Source organism: Oryctolagus cuniculus, chromosome 4 (genome assembly GCF_964237555.1).
Source record: "Oryctolagus cuniculus chromosome 4, mOryCun1.1, whole genome shotgun sequence".
In the NCBI taxonomy this organism is placed as follows: Eukaryota; Metazoa; Chordata; class Mammalia; order Lagomorpha; family Leporidae; genus Oryctolagus; species Oryctolagus cuniculus.
The window spans coordinates 34,698,882-34,726,547 of NC_091435.1; the positions used below are offsets into that span (position 1 = coordinate 34,698,882).

Consider the following 27,666-nt stretch of genomic DNA (forward strand, 5'->3'; position numbering starts at 1 on the left):
CATCTTATAGATGATGATGGTGGTGGTTGTATTAATTTGAGGTAGACATTACTAAATATATACCTATATATGTATATATATACACACACACATGCGCATGTATCTCATATCATCGTGTTACACACCTTAAATATATTCTATCTTTATTTTACAATTAAATATCTCAAATACACGCACACACAAACATGAAAGACCCTCAGAAAGTTCATGGAAAATGCATATTATGAAAAAACTCATGCATGAATTTCAAAGGTGTTTTGCACCAAAACACACTTATCTTTTAATTTGATTTTTACACAAGTTATTTTGAAATACCCTCTTAGATACGGACAAGTGCTAGGAACTAGGAATAAGGAGAAGTTTCTCTGGGGACACTGTGGGGACACTGTTTTGAGAAACACTGAAGTTGGACTTGATCTTTGTAGGAGTTGTAGAGGTGGCTTCTTTTCCAGATGAAAGGTGGGCTGTCAGAACATAGACGGGGTTAGCTGTCTTCAGTGGAGTAGCTTTCCCTCTCCACATTAAGGAACCTGTCTCCTAGGTGTCCTTAAAGTTTCACCCTATAAATATTCTACCTCATTAAGCATAAGAACCAGCTATGGACATATGCCACCAGTGTCCACTTTCCTTAAGAGATTCAGGGTGATGAGCAGATAAAGGGTCGGTTTACCAGATGGAGCTTGTCAGATTAGCAATTGGAGCAGAGTAAATATCGCTGTCACATTGTTGTTTTTTTAAAGCACAAAGAATCCCCTTTGTGTAACGCATGTGCATTTTTAATAGTTTAAAACAAAAAAAGCCCAGCAGAAGGTTGGCCGGTGGTTGTACCTCTAGCCGAGTGGCTATTGCCTGAAGGCGCGTTTCTGCTTTCCTTATTATAAGGAACATTAGCAACCAGTAGCTTGAGAGAGCAGAGCCCAGTAAGTCTCTTGGGGGCCCAGTGGGCCACATGAAGTGAGCAATGAGATTACTGCTCCAGAAAGGGTTTAGCACATATATTACCACGTGGGCTTCACCGGGCTGCCAGCTCACTCAACTTACCAGTGTCAAACATGATTTAAAAGGTTATTATACAATCCAGAGGAAGGAAGATGATTTTCCATCACTGAAATTTCTATTTCATTCTGTTGCACATACTGCGTCTCATCAAGTCCAATATTGGTAAATAACCTGCTTTTATCTTTAATAAGTGTTTTATGGACCTTAAATTGGAAGAACCATTTTCACTTTATTTGTAGTAGAAAATCTGATCTCTTCTAGTTGAGTAACAGTATGATAAATATAGTATGCCTATCTAGGTATTGTGTTTAGCAGATTGTGCTTTGAGGGGAATACGTTTGTTTATAATGTGTTAGGGAGGAAATCCAAAGGTGAATTGTGAGTCTGTAAGTCTGCAGTCTTTCACGCTAAAATGATCAGATACAGTTGCGTATATTGCATTATTTATTTCTCTTTGAGTTTTATGGTAACTGATCTTTAAAAGAATTCACTTTCCCAGCTCTTTAAGCCCTGCGGTAATGTTTATTTCTTCTCTGAGGACTCTATTGGTTGTCCTCAATCGTAAGTTCATGGAGCACAGTTATATTTGAAGAGCTGCTCAATAAAAGTAGATGACAATTTTTCTTTGATTTTAAGGAGATTTTGACTCTTGCTTTGCCTCATTTGGAAAATGAACAGTCATCAAATGTAGCTGTTGAAGTATACAACAAACATCACATTGCTAATGTATAATTTTTGTACATTGCAATTGCATTCAAAAGACAGGGTCAAGACAAGGATTTCGGCTCCCCATTCTGTAGCTTTCTTTGCTAGATTTCCTAGCAAAGGTCCCTGGTTGCTTTTGCAGAGAGTGAGATGATAGGACTGCAGCTTGCCTACGTGTCTGTGTCCTGGAACGTGCCGTGCACAGCGAGACATCAGTGTTCTAAGCTGACACATGCGGGGCAGGTGCTCTCAGGTGGGATATTAGGAAAGCTGGTAGAGTCTATGGGCTTGAAATATTGTTTGCTTGCCCTTTTTCTTCAACTCTGAAACACTAAATTAAAATCATGTGCTCGCACGGGCATTGTCAAAATTAAATGGAGTTTATGAAAGAAAGTATTCTCGGCCTAAAGGATAATGTTCGCTCCAAGTTTTGCAACAAGTTTGATCATGTGCTAAAAGTACACTATTGTGACTGTTTTTTTGACAATTTATCACACTTCTCTATGAAAAAATACTAAACCTTAATTATATTTTTCATAGTTCTCCAGATAGAGAATAAAATTAACTTTATAACATGCAGACAAAAATGAACCTGAATATCTATGTAAGGATTAATGTGTGTGCGTGTATGTCTATACCTTCTTTATTTTGAAGGTAGTATGTAGTATGCATTTATTTCAGATAATTTCTTTACTCACAAATAAATTCATAAGATACAGAACTATTTTAGACCTAGGAGATAATTAGATCTTCTTTTCCCTTTCACACAGTTATAAGAGAAATAGGTGATTCATTTAAATATTGACTGAAAATAAATGCTTTTGTTATAGTTTTTAAATTTGCTCAAATAGTAAATCTACAATAATTGTTCAGTTATTCAGTTACTAATGACATATTTATGTAAGTATTGGATTTTAAAAGATGTTAAAATTTTAAAGCATTATCATTTTTCTATATGAATAAAAACTCAATCTCTTGTGGTTTCTCTTATTATTTTTAAATATTTATTTTATTTATTTGAAATGCAGTCAGAGAGACAGAGAGAGCTTACATCCACTGATTCACTCCCCAGATGGCCACAGCTGTTAGAGCTGTGATGACCCAAAGCCAGAGAACAACTTCTGAGTCTCCCACGTGGCTGCAGGGCACAAGCACTTGAGCGGTTTTCTGCTGACTTCCCAGGCACATTAGCAGAGAGTTGGATTGAAAGTGGAGCAGCTGGGCCTTGAACCAGCGTCCATGTGGGATGCCAATGCTGCAGACTGCAGTTTAACCCGCTATACCACAGTGCCAGCCCCTCTCATGGTTTCTCTTAACTGAATATTCTAATGCATATGAAATGCACTTTATTAAAATATAAATTCATGTACAGCTTTTAAAGCATTCAACTATTTGAGCAAGGCAAATGATTCAGGGACACTTTTAAAAGTTCATGGAAAAAGAGATTAAAAGGTTTATTTTTGGTGCAAAAACATTTTGAAATCTATGCATATAAGATGATCTTTAAAAAGTTCATGGAAAATGTGTATCATGAAAAAATTATGCATAGATTTCAAAGTTTTTATGCTAAAATAAACATTTTAATTCCATCTTCTATTAACTTTTTGAAGTACCCCGATACATGTAATCTCAGTTATAAAGTGTAATTGTTAATATGACAAAATATGTCACACATTAAATGGTAATATGCAATGTGTTCCTTTATAGCAAAATCTTCTTTTAAAAGCACGTATTTATAAGATGGTAGGTGATACTATCTCACGAGGCAAGGTCACTAAAAACCGATAAACTATGCCTGAAAACCAAATTGAGTTTTGAAAAAGATCAATCTCATAAAAGGATGAAGTTGTAAATCACCTAAGATAAAACATTTGTATGTCAGTATGTGTATGGCAGGAATTATCTTCCTGATGTGGTTGTATAGTAATTCACATTATTAATGATATCTCACTGTTCCTTACCAGTATCAGAAAAATGAGTAATCCTAGTACCTTTGTTTTCAAAAGTTGCCACAATGTATTTCTGTTAGAAATCTTTGCTTAAAAATCAGATGTCATGCCGATATTGTTTTACTTCCATCAGAAACAGAGAAATGTATGAAAGGTAGGATCTTGGCATTTGACAAAATAAAATAACACTTTTCATTGTAGTTATCTTTGAAAAATATTCAATATTGCATACTTGCCATCATCTCCTCAGTGCCAAAATGTGCGGTACTTCAGAATATCTTATTTCACAAACTAATTGCAGCCTTGAACGTGTGTAACAAAGCTATCCAGAAAATAGAGTATTACTAGTGTTTTTGAAACTAAGTGTCATTTGATGAGGAACTAAGTTCTCCAGGCCTTCTCCCGGCCTCCCGGCTCTATTTTGTTAATTTGATCCATGTTTTGTTTGGTGAATAAAGTAAGTGCATATGGACTTCCATCACCAAAGACACATTTTATTTATATATATTTTTTAAAGATTTGTTTTATTTATTTGAAAGAGTTACAGAAAGCAGTAGAGACTGAGAAAAAGAGAGGTCTTCCATCCACTGGTTCACTCCCCAAATGATCACAACAGCTGGAGCTGGGCTAATTGGAAGCCAGGAGCCTGGAGCTTCTTCTGGGTCTCCCGTGGGTACAGAGGTCCAAGGACTTGGGCCATTTTCTATTGCTTTCCCAGGCCACAGTACAGAGCTGGATCTGAAATGCAGCAGTCGGGTCTCGAACCGGTGCCCGTCTGGGATGCCGGCACTGCAGTACAGGGCTTTAACCTACTGTGCCACAGTGTGGCCCCAGACACATTTTCTTTAAACATTCTTGGCAACTTTACCCATGGCTCCCACTCCTGACTTTGACATGAAGGCATAACCACTTTTTATACTAAATAACAAACTTTTAAACTGGTAGGGATGATGATAGCATTGTCAACTCTAGTACCCATGAAATTTCTTGGTGAAATAACATGAGTAAAATTAAAAATAGTTTCACTATAAGACTATATGTGTTTTTAATGTGGTGAAAGGGAAATAATTTTTAACTGAATTACTGTGGTACAAATATGCATATTCAGTATGTATATAAGAAGTGTTGAAAACAAATATTAATTGGAAAGTTTTCAAAATAAATGTGGTATTCATGCTTTCCAGGCTAAACAAGTATAAGTCAAATACTAAGGCATGAAAAAAAAAAAAAGAAAAAAAAATACTAAGGCATGTTCTATTTGGCCAGGGAAATCTTACATAAATTCCCAGGCCATTTTGAGTCTCCTTGGGACCCATGAATAAAGACACAAATCAAAGTGTCTAGGACTCCAAAAGTTGTGCCAGTGACTTTGGACACATTCAGATAGACTGAACTGAAGAAGACCCAAGACAGCTAAACAAGAAGCATGGATTCTGGATCCTAGATACAGAAACCACTTGTTTGAATCTGCAGATGCAAAAGTGCAGATAAGATGGTAATACCATTCTAACCATTTCTGTGGTGTCATAACTTTATGGAACTACAGCATGCTAGTAAGGATATCCTCTTGTCAACTTCAGAGCAAGGGGATTCTATGTTAATATTTAAATTTCTACATTTATATATAAATGCATTATTTCACTCCTGATGAAAATTTATAGGTAATTTGCAAATACTCTATTCTCAGATTAAGAAAGACATACCTAGAATGGTAAAAGGAGCAATACACACAGGAAATGGCTGACAGCAGATTTGATCCAAGATTTTTGACTTCTAGAGCAGTAGTTTTTGCTCCATAAATCAGGAGATTAAATGAACACTGAATCCTAATTCAATACCCACATTATGGAACTGGCATTAAGTCACCAACTGCTTTTCTTTGTTTTACATATTTTTCTTTCCCAAGTAATTCCGGTTTGTGGCTAGGGATGATAACCACTGACTTAACATCTAACATGCCAAACTTTATTTTCCTTTCCTTTAGTTTCATGCATATTCTAATGGATGCTGGTTGCTATTAAGACACACATCTGTGTTTTCTCAAGATGTAAATGCATATATAATACCATTGACTGAACTGTAGTTTCTGTGGTTAATTATCCATCCCTGAAACGGACATAGAGAATTCAGGGAGAGGCAGAATGTGATACCAGTCAGAAGAAAAAGTTGGAAGGATGTTTCTTTTGTTGTTTTTCACTAGGTGTGGGGGCTTTTCTGTAAAGGAACCACACAGAGCTACTGTAAATTATCTGTTATGTGCCTTCTTGCTTAAGGAGTTTCCCTCATTCAGATAATCCTAGAGGAAGCTACTGAATGATGATGAAAGGGTTGTAGTTCGGATCACCAGGTTTGTACTCAGTGTGGGTACCTGGCAACCCTCCTAAGAACTGAGCCATCAACTACATCTCTGGGCCAATGTCTTGAAATTCCTTTGTAGGTAAGGGAAGGGAACTGCCTACCCTGCAAATGGCAAAATATCATCCTCTCTTCCAAGCTGAAGGTTGGAAGACTTCGAGTTTGCTTTCTTGTACTGGCTAAGATGGCCAGTAAACCAGAGATTCTTCACTCAGAGCAAGATGGCATCTCATAATTCTAGTAACTGAAAGAGGACATTTTCCTCTTACTTTAAATTTCTTCCAATGGGTCGCATACCAGATTTTATGTGCATGTATATTCAGTTCTAGAGTCTATTTATATCAAATTGTCTTTTTAGAAATCAAATATTAATAAGAGTGAGTCCTAATTATAGCCTGAGAGTCTCTGAGAAAAGTCTGAAGTGTTATTCTCCACAACTCTAAACAAGTAGAGTGCTGCAGCCAATTGACAACCTGTGAGAGAGTAAATCGAGAACGATGCTTTCCGAGACCCTTTTCAAGAGACGGAAATTTATTTTTTGTACCTTCAGAACACTAAAGCAGTTAAGAGAGCAAGGCAGTGGCTTTAATTTTGTTTAGAGTATAAAATCTCTGCAGTTGAGGATACAGGAAAAGAAAGGGTTTGTCTTGTCTTTACTTGTTTCCCCATCAGTTCAAATCTGGTTGTAGAAAAAAATGACAAATATTGATATCGAGAGAGAAAGCGAGCGAGCACAAGTGCTCGTGTATCTTTCAGGAAAATTGTACTTTTCTAGAAAATAGAGATGTCTCAAATTAAATGATAGCGGTGGGCATTTGGAACAGTGAGAAAGTTACTGCTTGGGATGGTTGTGTCCCATATTAGAATGTGTGGTTCTGGTCCAGCCTCCTGCTAGTGAACATCCAGGCAGCAGAAGATGGCTCATTGCTTGGGGCCTTCCTACTGGCATGGGAGACCCAGATGGAGTTCCTGGTCCCTTGCTTTGGTCTGGCACAGCCCTTTCTGTTGTGGGCATCTGGGGAGTGCACCAGTCAATGGAAGATCTCTCTCCATCTGTCTCCCCCTTTGAAATAAAACAAAAATAAATACAAATTAAAAAAATAAATGATATGAAAATTTACATAACCTCACCTCCCATAAGACTCAAACTCTATTTTTTCAGAATAGTTAGATGTTATCCTTGATAGAGCAAAAAAAATGTAAAACAATCTTATGAGTATGACCACAATTTCCAAAGCCGATGTCGTACTATCTAAATATGGAATTCAGTGTGGAAAGTAAGATGAGCTTTCTGGAGTGGGGGAGCCCATAATGCATTAGGCCTGATAGAGCCTTTTTCTCTTGAGTGAAGAGGCTAATGTAATAGAAGCACTCGTGAGTAATCAGATGTCTTCTGGTGAGTGAATTGAAATGTCATAGCAGAAGTAATCCACTACACGTTTATTATGAATTTTTGTGGGCAGATTTAAAATCATCTTCTGATTCATTTAATTTATTTAATCAAAACAATTTAAGATGCATGAGAAAGATCAATTTTGGTAATAAAAGATTTACCCTGATGTATTTATTCATTTCTAATTTTTCCTGTTCCTCATCAGTTGGATGGCCTACAATGTGTGCAATCATTCTTTGCAGCTTTATGCCAGTTTTTTTTTTTTTTTTTTTTTGCCAAAGGCCACACAACTGGAAACATCAAGAGTTTCCTACATTACTGTATGTATAGCAGAAATACCTCGATATTTTCAGTAGCTCTGATCAAGTGTGTCTTGGCCATAGTATACCACATTCCGCAGATGAGCTTTGTTTTTGTAAAACTATTTTATAAGGAACAGTCAGCTAGAAATGTATGTGGCTACATAACCGACTTCTGTTGTTGTGTTTCTTGCTTATGTAAGATCTCAGGCTATGATCATCATGGCTTTTAGTGAAAAACTAGTTGCTGAGAATATCTTGAAGCCACTGGGTCATGATTAAGAACAAGAGAGACAGCATTTAATGAAAGTCATCTTAGAGCGGTCATCATGACTGTTATTATTGCCTACAGGAAATTAGACTTCAAGTGAATTCACTTGCAAAAAACAGAACTACTTAATTTCTCAGGGTTATTATTCTATGTTAGGAAGTAGGATATTCTTTCATTTATAAGACTAATTTAACTTCTGTAATCAATTGTTCTTATAAAGAACTACTCATTCCAGGGTCCTGGCTTTGGCCTGGTCCAGCCCTAACCTTTGCCACCATTTGGGAAGTGAACCACTGGATACATCTTGATTCATTCTGTCTGTCTGTCTGTCTGTCTCTCTCTCTCTCTCTCCCTACCACCATCCCTCCCTTTAAAATGGATAAAGAAAAAATTTAAAGATTTTTTCATTTATTTGAAAGATATACAGAGAGATAAGGAGAGAGAGAGACAGACAGACAGACCTCCACCTGTGGATCACTCCCCAAATGGCCACAGTGGCTGGAGCTAGGGCAGGCTGAAGCCAGGAGCCAGGAGATTCCTCTATGTCTCTCATGTGACTGCAGGGGCCCAAGCTCTTGGGCCGTCCTCTGCTGCTTCCCAGGTGCATCACATGAGGCTGGATCAGAAGCGGAGCAGTCAGGACCCAAACCAGCCCCCATATTCGATGCTGACATTGCACAAAGAGGCTTAAACGTCTATATCACAGTGTTGGCCCCAGAAATCTTTTTAAAAGAACTACTCATTCTCTCCTTTTCATGCCTTCAAATAATGAACAGAAAACTGTTATAGCTTGAATAGCTCTTACCCTCCTTAGCATTTATTCATACATATGAAAGCCAATTGAATTGTGGATTATTTTCACATTATTTCTGTAATGAACATTTGCTATTTCATAAATTTTTTAAAAAGGCACAGAACTGTTTGTTCACTGAGTATTTTATTTTTATATACGTAGGTGATTTGTAAATGTATATATTTACTTAGTTATTTATTTGAGAGACAGAGCGTGAGCTCCCACGTGTTGGCTCACTCCCCAGATGCCCATGACTGCCAGGACTGGAGTGGGCAAAAGCTGAGAGTTGGAACTCAATCCAAGTTTCCTGTGTGGGTGTCAGGAACCAAATTACTTGAGCCATCACTTCGGCCTGTCAGGGTCTGCAGCAGCAGGACGCTGCAGTCAGGAGCCCGAGCAGGATAGGAAACACAGCTACTCCAAATGTAAGAAGGGAGTCACTAGTTTCAGGTATGTTTTGGTCTTCATCTGGTATCATTCATGTATTGTTAGCAAATGATAAGCCTTACCTATATTACCCAGACACATTTTATGAAGCCTGTTTTAGGGCTGGCGCCGCGGCTCACTAGGCTAATCCTCCGCCTTGCGGCGCCGGCACACTGGGTTCTAGTCCTGGTCGGGGCGCCGGATTCTGTCCCGGTTGCCTCTCTTCCAGGCCAGCTCTCTGCTGTGGCCAGGGAGTGCAGTGGAGGATGGCCCAAGTGCTTGGGCCCTGCACCCCATGGGAGACCAGGAGAAGCACCTGGCTCCTGCCATCGGATCAGCGCGGTGAGCCGGCTGCAGCGCGCCAGCCGCGGCAGCCATTGGAGGGTGAACCAATGGCAAAGGAAGACCTTTCTCTCTCTCTCTCTCACTGTCCACTCTGCCTGTCAAAAAAAAAAAAAAATGCCTTTAGAATCATTTTAGAAACTAAAGAATAAAACAAAAAGCCTCACATTCCCTTCTGTAACTCTGACAGAACAGAAAGTTGAATGAGTTCCTTCTGTCTTACCTTTCAATTCACACATAAACCAATATGGAAGTTGTAATACCTTATGTAGTAAAATGGAAATGTGTATCTCTTTTAAATTTTTTCTGTGAGTGTGGCTTAGACATGTCAGATACTTCATCATTTTTCCCTCAGGCCATAAAATATGAGATAGATTCCTCTCACAAGTTGACTCCATATTTTCTTAGCTTAAACTTTCACTGTCTTCAGTGAAAGGTATGTAGCTTGTGGGAATAGTGAGAGAAATCTCTACAATGAACAAGACAAGATGGTAGTTCTTCCTTATCAGGACACTACAGTAGAAAATCTGTATATCAGAATTAAATATGCCAGTTACTCATGGGAATGATTCAACATACACATTTTTTTAAATTCAGAAGTCTTAATGATCATGAAATTTATTAACTCATGACCTTTATCCACTGAATCTGATGGCTTTCTGAGTCATGCTCACTTTCATAGCCAAAAAGACCAAGCATATCTTCATTTTTCAACATGTCGAGTTGTAATTGGAACCTAATTAGCAGCTGTATTCCATAAAAGAAAATGAATTTTTTGTGAAAATGGTGTAGTCTCCTCTGCCATCCATCAGGTAAAGATTAGAGGGACAAGACAAAGCCTACATGTGCACACATGACTTCAAGTACCAGTTGTTAGTGACCAGTTGTTAGGGATCATGTGGTAACACAATCACAAAATGTTAATGATTTTGAAAGAAAAACAACAACAAAACAAATGGCTGTCACTCCTTAAGCTTCATACCTGTTGTGGGTGCCATATTCTCCTACAACACATGTGTGACAGTAAGCCAAGTGGCCACACAAAACCACAAAAGTCAGATGGCCCTCTACGTATGCTTCTAGAACGAGAAGACAACCACACCCATTCGACAAGTAGTGGTAATGACTATACAGATATTAGCTTCAAATATATGCATGACACCTGTGTGGGCTATAATTCCTACCAGCCTTATTTACACTGGATGCTGATCTGATTCCGTATTTTGCGTGTTGATCTTCTAAGAAAACCGCATCTAATTTGGCCCCCTTTCTTTTAACATTCTCTTGTATGTATTATTGATGTATTTTTGTTTTAAAGTACTTTGTCTTCAGTCAAAACAAACACTGGTGACTAGGCCATGAATAGCTAAACCTAATAATTATAACATTAATTTAACAGGATTAAAATTTATGCATGAGATTATTCAAGAGTTCAAAGATTTTTCTGACAATTCGTGGTTATATACATATATTAGATTTCAATAAGATTGGGCATACGGCATTGTATATCAAGCCATTTAGGGTGGGAGGGTAGACAGAAAATGTGTGCTCAGAATTGTTTTGTTCAGTTCAATGGCAGGCAAGACTATCACATAACACTGTTGTAGGGAATGAGAGTGGATTTACTTTTTAGAAAATAAGCCAATAATTTGGCCTCCTTTCTGGCTAAATTTCAGCTGCATATTTTCTCCTCTACAGTAATTTTGAAATGAATCTGCTTAAAAGTTATTATATTTATCTGATCGGCAAATGATTGTTTTGCGTGCTCATGGATAGTCTGAACAATAATGAAACAGCATGATGTAGGGAAGAGTTTTCCACATAACTGTGACTCCTGAAGTTTTTCATGTCCCCAAGGCCTCAGTTTCCCTGTTTGTACAATGGGGAAAACAAGATTGACCTTTGAGAAACCAGTAATGTGAACTTGGAATTGCAGAGAGGTCGTCTTTGCAAAACAGGCTTAGCATGACTACATAAACAGAAGCATAATAGATGTGACTGTATGTGAACAAGCACACAATTTTAAATGGAAATTAAATTTCATTATTCAGACCTCATTGATTTTATCTGATCAAAATGCTCTCACATAGTTGAGATACGAGGTCTAAGAATGAGTGCCGTTCTGTCATGAATTCCAAGTCTGTGCTCTACTTAATCAAATTGTGTAGAGTTGGTCCAAACAGTACAATGTGTATGAAGGTGATTTGTTCTTCTCTCCTTATCTTTGAGATGTTTAATCAAAATAATAAAATTTAGGAGCTAGAACTACCTTTGGGTATATATCATGTAATTCCTTCACTTACATTAAAAAAGAAAACTGATGTTTTATCAGAGATTTTACTCAACTGCTAGTTAAAATCTTTCTAGATGTTAGTGAAGTATACAAATTGTAGATTTATGCAGCTGATGTTTTCAGTTTTCTTGAAATTCCTCTCCTACTTGCTTACTGGGTTTGCAAGAAGACCTGCATCTCGTCTCATTTGTATAATACTAAGTAGGATAAAAGGCAAAAGGGGAAGTGGCTGTTGAGCCTGTCCCCTTTTAAAAAGAGATGATGACTTTTTAGTTATAACTTGTTGCCAGCATTTTATATCAAGGTCCACGTTGCAAGGAAGGTTGCACAGGGTAGTGTTGAGGCTGATCGCGTGATCACTCCCTTCCTCCCACCCCAGTAGATAAGTTCTGTTACTTACATCTGCTGTTGTATGTGGACTGCGATCTCAGCAAGCCAGAGTTGTAATTATCCAGGGAGCGTATAGATGAAAATCACTTTCTAAACTAAAAGTGTTTGCCCAACGCACCGACCGTCTTCAAACCTTGGTGCTCTCCTGTGAAATAAGGATGACAACATTGTCACAGGGTCAGATGATACACAGAAAATACAAAGCTATTGACACAGTTTTTGTCCCTGTAAGTGTTGCCATGAACTAGGCAATGGTCTTCTCTATGCTTTTCTAATTGACTAGAAATGAAAGATGATTGACAGTTTCCTGTAAATCAATGTCAGGATAATATTATTTACCAATTTATTTTGCTTTAGGGCATCATAATTTCTTTAGTGCCTTTGAGGTACTTTTCTCAGATGATAATGGTTATTGTTCGTCTTCTGTCAGACTTTGTTTTCAAAACTGGAGGATCCATCTTTTAGAGATCATACCAAGTCAATGATTTGGATTAGCCTACAGTGTTTATCCAATATTGTAATGATGGTTCTATTTTTCTTTTTAATCCACTTTTACCATATTGACAATAGGGGCAATATCTAATACCGTGATGATCCTAATTGCTTATGTGCCAGGTGATCTGAAGTCTATTCTTTGAATCTAAAGGAATCAAAAGATGAAACCATGAACCTCTGATATACTGTATGCATTCATTGTTCTAATTATGTGTAGAGAAATAACTATTATATATTTTAAATTTCTCCAGTCTGGAATGAAATCTATTACAGTGACTTCAGTCATTGACCAAGTGCACCTATAGTATGTTTCAATTATTTATCTTTTGGCCTGCCTGGAGTCACTGAAGTCTGATAATCTAATTGCCCAAGTTGGTTGACAGAACAAGCATTTAATGTCTAAGTAGTGCAGATCTTTATTCAGTCATTGATATTTGTCCATTTGAAGTCTATTGCCTGGTAAATTTAACTACAACTGATTGTGCTGTGGGTCATACAGCTTTTAATGAGGAAAGAAAAACAGAAAAGAAGACACTCAAGTAGATTTTTCCATTATCAATAATACCTGGAGTTGATAGTGGTAGTGAATGACAATATTGAACATGGCTTTTTTTAGTCATGTAAAATGCAACATGAAATTATTAAAATTATGCTCTGAGTATATCACAGTGTTGTCATTCTCCAGGTAAAATTGAAATAGATTCAAATGGAAATGAGTGACTTTCAGCCATTCATATTTTTAAGAGCACTTGGGAAATATATTGAGATTGTTATTCTGTTGTTTATCTTTTCTTGTTTCTGTTCAGTCTGCCCCCAGGTGGTGAAAAGGCTAAGAACCCAAAAGATAATGGGGTCTGGCCATGACTTACTGCTGTACTTAGGTGTCGGATTGATTTTTGGTGATATACAGCAGCTGAAAAATTTGTAATTTATATGTATTATGCATTCACCTCTTCAAATCAGAGCAGTATCATAATTCTTAAAAGTCCAACTATATGTGTTAACTCAATACACTGAGTAAATAAACATCAACACATACAGCTACTCTTCATGAAATATATTTCTAAAGGTTTATTTTGAATACATTCTGTTGGCTTCCCTGCATGTTTTTAAATCCCTCTTCATGCCCTGGGCCTATATTGGAAAAAAAATTTCTTCTCTTGATTTCCACAATTTGCTAGCTAGTATTGTTCAGTTTTAGTATTTCAGTGTGTTTCAGAACTCTATCTTTTCCAAGTTCTTAGGAGCTCTCTCTCTCGTCTCATTTTTAAACATGGCCTTTGGGGAATGACAGCAATTGTGACAGATGGTAAAGGAATAAGATTGCACTTTGGCGCTGTTTCTGTCTTTGCCTCTCGATCTCTTTCCACTTTCTCAAGGCAAATTATAGATTTCCTTTTGCCTCTAGAGGGACGCAAATTGTAGTTGCCAGTTACATGGTCCTTTGTTTCTAGCTCATAGAGAAAAAAGGGACTCTTAGTTAATTACACATTACCATTACAGCTACTTTTATGAAGGGTACTGGTTAGTATGCTGACCGAATACCTGAGTGGACAAGGGAGGGCACTTGTTGCATCACACACAAAAAGGAAGTTTTTCTTCTTTGTTGAGTTTGAAGGTAGATTCCCTCTAGTGGCCAAAAATGGTACTTCACTTACAGACTATAATTCAAACCTACTTTTGAGAAAAAATCCTTTTATTATCTCTTTTTTAACATTCTCTGATATGTGTAGCTTTTTTATCACACATACTAATGACTGTCTCTTGCAACTAAGATTGAGCTCCATAAAATATTTTGAAATATCTTCAATTATTAAACTCATAATTTCAAGATGTTGGCAAGGTGCTTTACTGTGCATTTTGTTCTCAGTAACCCACACAAACACATCACATACTTCCAAACAAGAGGATTCTAGTTGACTGATAAGATCATTAATAACAGGGGTCTGGAATTTTTCACATTTTTTCAAATATATGCTAAGCAATTTAAAAGTCTGTGTACATTTGAATGATGGATGTCTTTCCTGTACTTCTCTATGTGTTAGAAATATTTCACAACAGGAAAAATGTAAAGAGAAATAGTGGAATCACTAGGTTGCTATAATTAAAGTATTGGAATTTGAATGGCACTAGAGGGGACTTAAGTATTATAACTTTACCTTGAGCTTATTTGCTCACATGCATTTATCCATTTGGAAAGCATCTAAGCAAATGCAAAACCAAGCAAGACATGAAGAGTAGAGGGAATAGACAACTAAACAATGAGACAAGTTTCACTAGAAATATAAGTAACGAACTTGAGTACCACAACAAAGACTTAGTGACTGTCTGCAAGGGTAGAGAGGACAGTGAAATACAAAAGATTGTGTGTAAAGATCAAGAGATTTGGCACAGTGCACAGGTATGCATATGCACACTATATTATGAAAAATTTTTTTTTTTAGGTTTTTTTTTTTTTTTTTTTTTTTTTTTTTGCCAGAGTGTCTTGGCTTCTACCAAAGGATGTCTTATCCCTCATGCCCATAAACACATTCTCTACTATGGCTATCAGTCATGCTCACTCCCACCTTCATATACAGAAATGCCTCCAACTTCCCAGCACTGTGGCCTTCATACTCCAAGCGCATCTACTCTTCCTTGGCAATGCCCTCATGCCACTGACTTTTCATACTTGCTCTCCGGAGTTGAGACCTAATTGTATCTAAGAGTTGTTATCGTAAACACCTGATGTCAAGTCTGAGATGAGATCAAGTATATAATCTGAAAAACTACTCTGTTAATAGAGTCCCTTGTGTGAGTTTTATCCTAGAATTGAACCCAATTCCAAAATTGACAGAAAGGGAAAGCTTTTCTATGGAAGATGTGACATTTGCTAGAGAAAATGTATGTTAGTTTTTGCAAGACTGAATTACACCAAATACTTGCCTTTGAACTTGACTGTAGAGCAGAACTAGAACTTAATAAGCAGTTGCATTCTGATAAATTTCCTAGGTAATCAACCAATGTTATTCTTTAGTCTGTTTTTCTACATGAAACTCCCCAAAATATTTACAGAGCACATTGCGTAATGATACACACACACACACACACACACAACATAACCACACACTATTTCAAGCTCTGAAAGGCTCATGTGCTGGACGACATTGTGAGTAGGCTTAGAAATCATTTGGCATTTTTGAGATTTGCCAAACAGCTTGAGATATTTTAAAATATTTTTATTTGATCAAATCTCAAACATGTTTTTTTCCCAAGTACTTTTTTTAAGGTCAATTTTTATAACCATGTGTAATTTCAAGGAAATTTAACCCATATGTTTGTTTCTGTTACTGTATATTCAAATTGATTTATAGCACAGATGTAAGTATTTCCTTTGACACTGGTATATGAAGAGGGTGAGAGAGAGACTCGAAATTTGCTGCTCAGGGAAGTCCGCAGTGATACTTTAGATTAATGATCGTGGACTGTAACCCAGTCCTAACCCCAACACAGTCTTCACGATAAAAGTCACAGGGGACTGCCTATAAGTGTCAGCGAAGGATGAGATCCAGGTATTGAGGTTGTTGATGAATGTGTGTTCCTAGCCTGGATTCAAAAGCTGGAACTCCGGTGACTGTACAGCAGTGTGGGATTGAAGCCCTTAAATGCTACTAAAGGTCTTAGCCAACTGTAATGAAAAACTGGATCTCTGAGCAATGATACTTACTGGCAAAATAGGACTGAGAACTGCCAATGTATTCTATTACCTTTTGTGGCCCGGAGCAGAAAAGTGGGCTGGTTGTTCAGAAAGTTGAAACACATGTCAGGGTACTACTATACTATGGGGGGATAGCAAAAAAAACAAACAAACAAACAAACAAACAAAAACACATTGGCACATTTAAAGCAGCATCTGTGTTACCTGAAAGCTGTTCTTGAAATTAGATGGAAATAGAAAACAGTGACAAGACCCTTGGATTCAGTCAAAGTGCCCCCTTAGAAGTGGGCGATTCCAGCCATGGCAAAGATGCTGTGGGTGAGAATGGGTCATAGCAGGATGTCAGAGTAAGCGCCAGGTGGGAGAAAACCAGAGAGCGGTTGTGATGTCACAGGAAGACTTAAGTCATTCTAAAACTAAGAGCCAAAACAAAAAGTAAATAAGAAACGATTAATAAGCATTCCTTGAAAATGCAAACCTGAAGTCAGTGAGCACTTGAAGAGTGATGTCTACTCCTAAATAAACAGCACTAGCACCCTCAGGGAAAAAGAAATATGCTCTCTGATCCTAAATGTTGTGCCTGCTAACACGGGAGAGGAAACGAATCCCCCTGGTGTAGGGAGAAATCCCAGTGATGGAAGAAGTCAAACAACTTATTGAACTCCAAGAGCCACCTTAGCTGTTCTGCTTCAGGGTTTGGGGGAACATAACAGTGTCTTTATGAATGTTCCCTTATACAGTGTTAGTTATGCCAGGGCAGACACAACTGGGGATTTGACAAACCCTCACACTTTGACTGGACTGACATTTCCTTAGCAGTAACAAGCTGCTACTGTCTGGTGCCGTGGGGGCCCTTGGGCTTGATTTAGGAGCTGACATTGACTGCTTGTTATTTCATATCTTAGAGCTGTCAGGAGGCAACTGATGTCAGCATAAAATTATTTGATAGCTGTACATCTTGGGCAAAATGCCAATCTATTGACACCAATAAAATAACCATCAACATGGTAGATTTGGGAGAAGCTGATTGAGAATATGAACTCACCTGGTTTGTTATTATGTGGTCCTTTGTTTTAAATTTATTTGCCTAAATATGAATTGTATCTTTTGGGTATATACTGGGTAGCACTCATTAGAATACATGTTCATCTTATCATAACAACTGTCTTCCAAGAGGAATCATATTTTGTTGATCTTCATTTGCAGTACAGATGCAGTATGTGGAAGGTGATAGACCTGGAATTCACACGTGGACAGTCTCATTCCAAGGTCATGCTTTCACCTTGAGTTACATTGGTTCTTCCATGAAAGTGTGGGTTCCCAGTTGATGGAATTCTTTTATTGAACTAAATTTTTTTTCTTTTGTTTTTACTCAAGACAATTTTTCATTTTATTGAAGAAACAAATAACAATTGACACCTTGTGCTATCTGACAATGAATGAATGTTGGGATTTTTTTTTATCACTCCTGCAGTTTTGCTGGAGAGAGTATGTTTATCTAATGGAATGATTCTAATCATAGATGAAGTTGGTCATTGACAAGTTCTTTCATTACTGACTTTGGGTTTTTTGTTTTCAAGCAATGCTTATTAAACATTTCTTAGGATTTTTTCATTAGTTAGATTAACATGTTCTTTGATAATGCTATGAAAATTTGTAGAGCAGTAGATTAATTTAGGGAAATTTTGTGGTTAATAAAGAACCTTGCAAAGAAAGCAATACCTAATTATCTAACTTATAAACTGTACTTCAGTTTACCAGTCTATATATTAGATCACTTTTTAAAGATTTATTTATTTATTTGAAAGACACAGTTAGGGAGAGAGAGGAAGAGACAGAGAGAGACATCTTCTATCCACTGATGGCTACAGTGGCCAGGACTGGGCCAAGCCAAAGCCAGGAGCCAGGAACTTCATCTGAGTCTCCCACGTGGGTGCGGGGGCCCAAGCACTTGGGCCATCTTCTGCTGCTTTCCCAGGCCATAGCAGAGAGCTGGATTGGAAGTGGAGCCCAGGGCTTCAAACAGGTATTCATATGGGATTCTGGCCTCACAGGAAGCAGCTTCCCCTGCTGTGCCACAGGGCCAGCCCCAGGTCACTGATTTTTAACCGTAGTTATCTTAAAGGGTAGCCATGTTCTGAAGTATGTTTGCCTACTTCAGAAAATCACCTGCAAATTCTCAAGTGCTGTGTTTTGACTTTTAATATTTTATATGCAGATTTATATTGTCTTGTTTTATTTAAAAATACAACCCTTTTAAATTCCCTAGTTAATCTGAACTTCTGAAGATGACAGTTTAATTTTTAGAATGCATATTTATATGTGAATGGTTGCATGGTTCCCCCCACCACCACCACCAAATCACAGAGATCTAGGGGAATTCTGATTCTCTAATTCTAGCTCAGTGTATAGCAATTGAAAGCATTTAGTTGTGATTAAAACAGATTGAAGGAGATAATCCCTCTGAGAAAGCAGCTTCAAATAGCTTAGCAGTGCTTCTTCAGGGATCAGAACTAACACAACACAAGCTAATTCCTGCAAAGTCTCCCTGGTGGTGCTGTAGACATACCCTTCATCTGTTGTTTTTCCTCCTTGTAGGGTTCTATTTGAATTCTTCCTCAACATGAATTCTGCTTTGAAGATGCTTTACTCATTTTGTTTTCTAAGAACCAGTGTTTAGCTTTTTGCTTTCACTGATGCAGTGAAACACACTTCATATCATACAGGAATTGAGCGCAGGCAATTTCACAGTTTACAATTGAATGATGCTCTGAAAGTCTGTTGATATATCAGACAATTTTGGAACTTGGGATGCAATTCACCATATACACGTTGTTCTATAAGAAGGTTAGGTTACCTGGTCGAGTGCACTGTAATGAGGGCTATCAGATGTGAAGCCTCTTTGTGCCGTAAGAGTTCTATGACAGCCATTGTGATCCATGTTCTGGGTGCAATATTGGTAAGAAAAGCACCTTTGCTTGGAAATGTCCCCAGACTCATTTCATTCATAGTGAGACACTCCTAGGATAAGAGAAATAGGAAGGTCTATACCTTATGGGGTTAGGGTGCTGGAGACACACGGAAACAGGGCTAAGTAATTAGTTACAGGTTAAGATTTTCTTTATTTCAGTATCTCCTTCCCATTGCTGTAATTCCATTTTGCGGTTTAACGCCATACCCTTGAGAAGAGGAAGCATGTTTGGGGGTGGTAAGTTTAAAGTACAAGAGTGGACCCCAGTTTTTCACAGCTTAGGAGAGGGGAAATTGGAAATCCCTGGTTACCATAGAAAAGAGGACAGCTCCTTTAACCCATCCCATTCGCAGATAAATGGTTATAAATCCAAAGTCTCTGGGTATTGGATGCCCAGGGAGCAATGGCATTTCTGAAACCATTCTTAGTATCTAGCCTTAATTGTTATATTAAAAAGGTAAAATAAATGTTCTTTCTATACCTACCTCTTCCTCCTCCTCCTCACTCTTTCCATATCCTTCTGCCTCCCACACTCACCCTCCCCTGCCAAACCCAGCTGGACCATTCTGCTCTCGGTGCACCCGTAATGCTGTGATGGTGAGACCATATTGAGTTATGCTAAGTATCTACATGAGAGTTGAGTAATTAACCAAATGCTACTACTGAACTTACTAATAAAGTTTAGGCCCCATTTTTCAATGGAATTAAAATTGGAGACACAAAATACATTTTTCTATGTAGATTTTTGTAAGCTTATGCGCGCAAGACTGAATGCATCGACTGCCATCAGCTCGCCAAATCTAAACTTTTAATCCAGCTTTTATATATGGATCACCTGCCAGCATTTCATCATTTTTCCGTATAGCCTCTGCTATGCTATTATGTGGTGATTGATCGGCTGTTGAATTTATAGTAATGATGATGAGCCAGCTTTAACAATAATGGCATATGTTAAAAATGTAACAGGGCACCTCATTGCAATAAAAGAGATAGATATATAGTTTGAAACCTTTTAACATTGCATTGCCCCTGCTAGTGTTTCACAACATTTTATACTCTGGAAAAAAAAAAAAAAGAAAGCTGCATAAAAATAGCATGTAAAGTGTTATTCCCACATGCTGTTCTTGGTCTTGGCATGCCTGTTTTCTCCACGTTTTCCAAAAATGACAAGAATGCATCCCATCCTGTGAAAAATTTAAGAGCTTATTTGAAAACACAAAATACTGTTTTCATAAACTGCGGAAATCTGTGATAGTTTGGCAGTAATCGCAGGAACAATGCCGGCACTCAACTCTTTATTTTTTTTTTCTTCCCCTTGCATTCTCTTGTCAAACCTACTGAATTTCCCTATACTGAATTATTGCTTTTGGGTGTGTTGATCCAATTCTCTCTAACACACACACGTGAGTGCCTAAGCAGAGATCTGCAGTGAGATTTTTCCCTCCTTAATTAATTATCAAATGTTGATATTGATGTCATGCCTTTTAAGGATAAAATAATCTGAAGATAATTTAACATTGTGTAAATTAAAACAGAGCTTTTTGGAAGAAGAGAAAAGGCAGGATTTGGTGATACCAGATGTGGGATTCTCTAGATGTATAGTTCTTTGAGGCCAGGATTGCTGTAACTCTGGAAACTTGATTGTACCCTCCCTTTGCCTCTATGCCAGCAGAATCTGCGATCCACTCCTTGCTCTGCATGGCAGAACAGAAGAAGTGCTGTTCAATAATCTTTCCAGACTAATAGAATGACATTTTCACTTGTGGTCAGTGATTGACTTTACCTTAAGAAAGACCTGGTATCGTTTACGAATCAAAACCATCCTTCCTGGTTGCTTTTTGGCAACAGATATAGCAAAATCCATTCGAAAAGAAAGAGTTAAAGAGTTCAGTGTAGTGAGAGAGAACTGTGGTGACTTCTTCAACCATTCTCTCCTAGGATACTCACTTCAGTTCTCATTTTATTTCCCTCTGTGTCTTAGTGGATGCACATTTCCCACAGTGCACAAGAGAGATGTATTCATTATGTCCTCATCCTAAGGACACAAAGAGACCACATGGTTGTTGATGTATACTGGCTGAATTAACCATATTATAACATCAAAGAGGCGATAGAGGGTCAAAAGGAACGGTGGATACTGTACTTGTCACAAGAACTCCCTAATTCTCAAAGCCCTGAAGCTTGAGAAGAAAGGATTCATAGAGGTGATAAAAGTTCAGTAAGGCCAGCCAGCACCACGGCTCACTAGGCTAATCCTCCGCCTGCGGTGCCAGTGCCCCGGGTTCTGGTCTCTGTCGGGGCACCGGATTCTGTCCCGGTTGCTCCTCTTCCAGTCCAGCTCTCTGCTGTGGCCCAGGAGTGCAGTGGAGGATGGCCCAAGTCCTTGGGCCCTGCACCTGCATGGGAGACCAGGAGGAAGCGCCTCGCTCCTGGCTTCGAGATCTGCACAGTGCACAGGCCGCGGTGGCCATTGTGGGGTGAACCAACAGAGAAAGGAGGACCTTTCTCTCTGTCTCTCTCACTGTCTAACCTGCCTGTCAAAAAAAAAAAAAAAGTAGTTGTTCAGTAAGGCCAAAGACTTTAGCATTAGACAAACTCAAAATCAGTACCTTTGAAAAATTATTTTCTACCACTCAACATAAATTAAACCATTTGCTCTCTCACTTTTTCCCCAAAACCAAAGGTGAAGCATAATTCTAGGTGTTGCTTAGTCTTGATTCAGTGAGTATATTCAGTCAGATAATGGCCTTGAACTCGATGTGCTTTGTGTCTAATAATCCTTCTGTACGTTGTTAGGATCATATTTATGCTTGAGTGACAGCCAGTTGTGAGTGAGTTCTTCATGTGGGGTCATGAAGCTATGAAGACAGATGAAGAGGGGTGAACATTTGTTATCTGTGTTTAGGGCACTGTTAGAAAATGGATTTAGAGTGGAAGATTCAAGGTGGAGAATAAAGAATGAAGAATTTCATGGGAGTTTGTGCAAAATCTTGAATGGTAGCAAAAGAGATATGGGCTTTTATGTGATCATACATTGTATATTTTACTTACTTTCTTTTGAGGTATATTATCAAATACTGTATTGTCCCTCTTAGCAATATCCTTTGTTCATTTGGTAAAGTCTTGGGCTTTTTTCTCTTCTGGGAGACAGAAAAAGAAACAGGAAGGAAGGAAGGAGGGAAGGAGGGGAGGAAGGAAAGAGGGAAGGAAGGAGAGAAATAGAGCCGTCATCTGGTTCATTCCCCAAATACTCACTGTAAGTCTGGGGCTGGGCCAGAATCAAAGCCAGGAGCTGGGAGCCCAATTGGGGTCACCCTTGTCAGTGGCAGGGACCCAGTTCCTTGAGCCCTTGCTGCTGTGTCCCAGAGTGCATTGACAGGATGCTGGAGTCAGGAGATGCAGCCAGGAATCCAACCCAGAGACAATGATGTGGTACCTGGGTGTCTTAACTGCCAGGCTAAGCAATCAACCCAAGTCTTAGTGTTTTTAAAAATGTGCAACTGATTCTGATTTTTGACGTGAATTAAACATCATGCCAGACTTGTTTCTCAATATTTGATTGACCAGCTATTTTAAAGAACACATAAATCATAGAATATTTATGATGTAGGCTATGTCACTCAATATGATAACGTTAGCTTTGTCTTCAATCACATGAGGGTTTGCTGTTAAATCTGACAGGAGTGCCAGGGCCTCAGAAATACATATTTTCCAATTCAGATTTTAAAATGTACAGTAGATGTTTCTGGTATGACAGAAAAATATTAAGCCTCTTACTATAATTTTCCTGCATATTTCTTTGCTTCCACACTGCCTGCACTACTACATATACAGGACTCAAAATGTGAACTTTTGTGTTTAGCAAAAGTGCCAATATCTGTGGCTGAATTCATAATCGCCAGTTGAGGAACCTGGCAATTTCTGTTTACAGCCTAGTGCCTTAGGGAGACTGTTTAATGAGGAGATGTGAAGCCTTTTACAGTTTATTGTTGATGACATTTTGAGGACACTTGCAGTTGGGTTGACTGCAAAACAATAAAGCTGGATATTTTCTTGGATGTGCTTTATGTGCCCCAGAGTGTGATATCAAATTCTATCAGTAATCAAATTTCTACTTGATAGCAAAGAAAAAAAAAAAGAAAAATAACCGCCCATTTAGCCACTAAATTACATATATTTAAGACAAAGGAAAAAAACAATACTATTGAAAATATGACATGGTTGTTCTGAGACTCAAAGAATCTCAATTTTGCTAGTTAATCGAACTACCACTTGGCTGTTTTTCTAGTTTGACATGATATTGACAGAACTGTGGACATTGTCTGTATTTAAAACCTCTGAAATGGCATGAGCACTCCTAAGATAGCAATTAAATAGGCATTGGTATTCAGATAACAGCTCTGATGCTGTATATTGTATTCCTAGACATTTTCTCTTCTGTCCTGTTTGAAATCTTTGTGACCCATCTGTAGTCACTAAAATTGTAAGAATACAATGTGGATGTTGTGGTGAGGTGGGTTAAGCCATCACTTGAGATGCTTTTATCCTTTATCTTATATCAGAGTGCCTGAGAGCAAGTCCCACCTCCACCTTCAGATTCAGCCTCCTGCTAATGCATACCCTGTGATGCAGCAGGTGTTGGCTCCAGTATTTGAATCCCTGACACCCATGTGAGAGACCTGAATAGATTTCCTGGCCCTTGGCCCAGCCCCAGTTGTTGTGTGCATTTGTGAGTGAGTAGATAGATGGTTGGTTGGTCTCTTTCTCTCTCTCTCTCTCTCTCTCTCTCTCTCTCTCTCTCTCGCTGTGCCTTTGAAAAAAACTAAAATAAATAAACCTTAAAGTATAGTAGGAATATGGCACAAAGACAAAATAGGAAGAGGAGCCAGCCGAGTCCATTGATGTGTGCTTATGCTCTCCACTGGTCCTTAGCTGTGTGAATGCCTTTTATGAGGGACTGCTACAGAGTGTGTGGTTAAAAACCCTAGAATCAAGGCTGGCATTTTGGCACAGTGGGTTAAGCCACCCCCTGCAACACCAGCATCCCATATGGGTGTTAGTTCAAGTCCTGGCTGCTCTACTTCTTGTTCGGCTCCCTGCTAATGCACCTGGGAAGGCAGTGGAAGTTGGTCCAAGTGTCTGGGCCCCTGCCCTCCCATGGGAGACCTGGATGAAGCTCCTGGTCTAGGCTTTAGCCTTGCACAGCGCTGGTCATTGTGGCCATTTGGGAAGTGAATCAACAGATGGAAATTATTTGTCTCTGCTACTCTGCCTTTCAAATAAGTAAAATCTTTTAAAAACAAATTTTAGAAGTGAACACTGTGGCCTTGAATCTGACCTTGAGATTTATATCTTAGCTTGTATTTTGACACAATTAGGTAACCTCCTCAGACTCTAAAATGAGCAGTGAATCTTGTACCTTTTTGAGTTATCATAAAAACAGATAAATATGTTGGGGCTGGCATTGGAACATAGCAGGTAAAAGCCCAGAGCTTGAAAAGACAGAGCCAGAACAGTAGGTGGGAGGAAGGTAAAGTGATTGCAGTTGTGCGAGTCTGCTACGTACACAGATGACCCTCATCAAGCTAACCAATATGATCTCCATTAACATTCTTGAACATTAATTTTCTTTCCTTAAGCAATCCAATCCATTAAAAAAAAAAATGCCATCTGTCTTTTCCAGGTCTAAAGAAGGATTTTTTCATTGTTTAATTGGCCCTGGCCTAGAATAAAAGGAAACATTAGCTGCTGTCATTCATTCATACTTCACAGGGCTGCTTTTCTCCAGCCCCGTCTCCCTCACTCCTCGTCATACAGCGGCATTTGTAAAATCCTGGACCATTCCTTCCTATCCGGCAGAAGAAGAGGTCGTAACTCTGGTAGTGCTCAGAGAAGTGACAGAAGATTCTTAGCCTGATGAGGGAAAAGAATGACACAAGCTGTTTTTCAGGAATTCTTTTTTGATGGTCCGTGTCTTAGTGAGACACAAAACTGTAGCTAAGGTGGCAGTTACTAGCTCAGGTTAACACATGGTCCAGAAGACCCTCCACACCCTGTAAGAGAATACACCTTAACTGTATTATAAGCTCATCTTTTCCATTACATTGGACATTTTCAAGTGTGTGGCAATAGATAAGAAAAGTTGAACTGCAGGAAGATACTAGTCACACAAACGAAAAGAAGTTAACACTTGAGCTAAGAGGCCAGTGTTGTGGCATAGCAGGTAAAACCACTTCCTGCAATGCCAGCATCCCAAGTGGGTGCTGGTTTGTGTCAGGCTGCTTCACTTCTGATCCAACTCCCTGCTAATGGGCCAGGGTAAGCTGCAGAGGATGGCCCACCTATTCAGGTCCCTGCTGCCCATGTGGGAGACTCAGATAAAACTCCTGGCTCCTGCCTTTGGCCTGGCCCAGTGTTGGCCTTTGCAGCCATCTGTGGAATGAACCAGTGGATGGAAGACTTCTCTCTTTCTCTCTCCCTCTATCTCTGTGACTCTGACTTTGAAAAATAAATAAGTAGATCTTACAAAAAAAAGGCAAAGTTATAATTTATAGTTCTCTTCAATAGTTGTTTAAACATGTGAAGTCTTAGAAAATGTGTATTATAAAAAATGCTTGAAATTTAATAAATTTTGGCACAATAAACTCATCTTTAGTTCCATTTTTCACAAACTTTTTTTTTAAAAAAGGATTTATTTATTTATTTAAAAGTCTGCATTACACAGAAAGAGAAGGAGAGGCATAGAGAGAGAGGTCTTCCATCCGCTGGTTCTCTCCCCAATTGGCTGCAATAGCCAGAACTGCACCGATCCGAAGCCAGGAGCCAGGAGCTTCTTCTGGGTCTCCCATGTGGGTGCAGGGGCCCAAAGACTTGGGCCACCTTCTGCTGCTTTCCCAGACCATAGCAGAGAGCTGGGTCAGAAGTGGAGCAGCCGGGACTTGAAGCGGTGCCCATTTGGGATGCTGGCACTTCAGGCAGCGGTTTTACCTACTAAGCCACAGCGCCGGTCCTTCCACAAACTTTTGAAGCCCCTTTATGTTTACTAATATTCTCTCAGCTTACAGAGATACTTTGGATGATAGGGGCCAGCGTTGCGGCACAGCTTGTTAAGCTGCTAGTTGGAGTTGGCGTTCAGTATCGGAGTGCTGGTTCAAGTCCCAGCTGCTCTGCTTCCAGTTAGTCCACCGTCCTGCTACTGTGTCTGGGAGGGCAGCCGAGGCTGCCTCAAGTTCTTGGGCTTTGCCACTCACGTGAGAGACCCAGATGGAGTTTCTCCCTCCTGACTTGAACCTGGTCTGTACCTAGCAGTTGTGGTCATTTGGAAAGTGAACCAACAGGTAGAATATCTCTCTCTTCTCACTCTACCTTTCAAATAAATAAAATAAAAAAATAAATAAATTTTATGTGTAAAAACAGAGATAAAAACATTTCCATCCTTTCATATAGCTAGATCTACAAAAGAAGTTTATGAAAAGTGTTGTTTGGTATCAGAATATAAATGAAAACCTTAAAGTTAAGTGTCAGTGTATTCATTGGTATGATGATTTAGGAGATCCCAAGGAAGCAAGAATATTGTCATTCTCACAACAAATAATGGGTATCAAATTATGTTACTAATGTAGACAACTTAACTCTAACACTATCTGCTAAAATAAACTTTATGACCTATAACTTAAAATCTGAATGTGTGCCTGTGGGAGTGGAAACCTCAAAATGTTCTTGGAAATGGAATTACAGGATAAGCTTACTTTAGTGAAAAAAATTTTTACTGTCATCAGCTGCCTCCCAGGCACAGTAGCAGGAAGCTGTAGAGGAAGTGGGGCAGCTGGGTTTCCACCCAGGCTCTCCATATGATTTGTAGCCATCCTAAGTTATGGCTTAGCTTGATGTATCACAATGCCTACCCCAGAGTTTATATTTTTAAACCTTACTCAATATCAAACATTTGTGAATTTTATTCCTTAAAATTCATTTTTGCATTGAATATATTATGTGAATTGAATTTAAATTCATTGTAGTTTCAAAAAAAGTATTATAGCAACAACAAAACATTGTCTGTAAGACAGCAGTATTCATCGTTTTTCCAGTATTTTTGCTTTATTTTCTTTGACCCTACAAATGAACTCACAAGTTGCATACCCTTCCCAAATAAGCTATTGCTTTAGGCCCACACAAAACTCAAATTAGAACAATACAAAGCTAATTGATTCTTGGATCACATAAGTATTCACTCATCTTAGGACTGAATTCATTTCTTTAAGGAACACATTGTAAAAATTAGGGAAGAA

At 38.6% G+C, this 27,666-nt stretch overlaps 1 protein-coding gene across 29 annotated transcripts in view; it reads left to right on the forward strand.

Annotated features, from left to right (window-relative positions):
- ROBO2 (roundabout guidance receptor 2) overlaps positions 1 to 27,666 on the forward strand; it is a 1,427,252-nt gene that overhangs the window by 1,060,745 nt on the left and 338,841 nt on the right. Inside the window, exon 1 of one of the 29 annotated variants that reach the window (XM_070071931.1) lies at positions 212 to 1,161. The exons of the other annotated variants lie outside the window; for them this stretch is intronic. The gene's annotated coding sequence lies outside the window, so the exon portion shown is untranslated. Of the gene's footprint in view, positions 1 to 211; positions 1,162 to 27,666 lie in introns of those variants that run through there. 29 annotated transcript variants of the gene reach the window in all.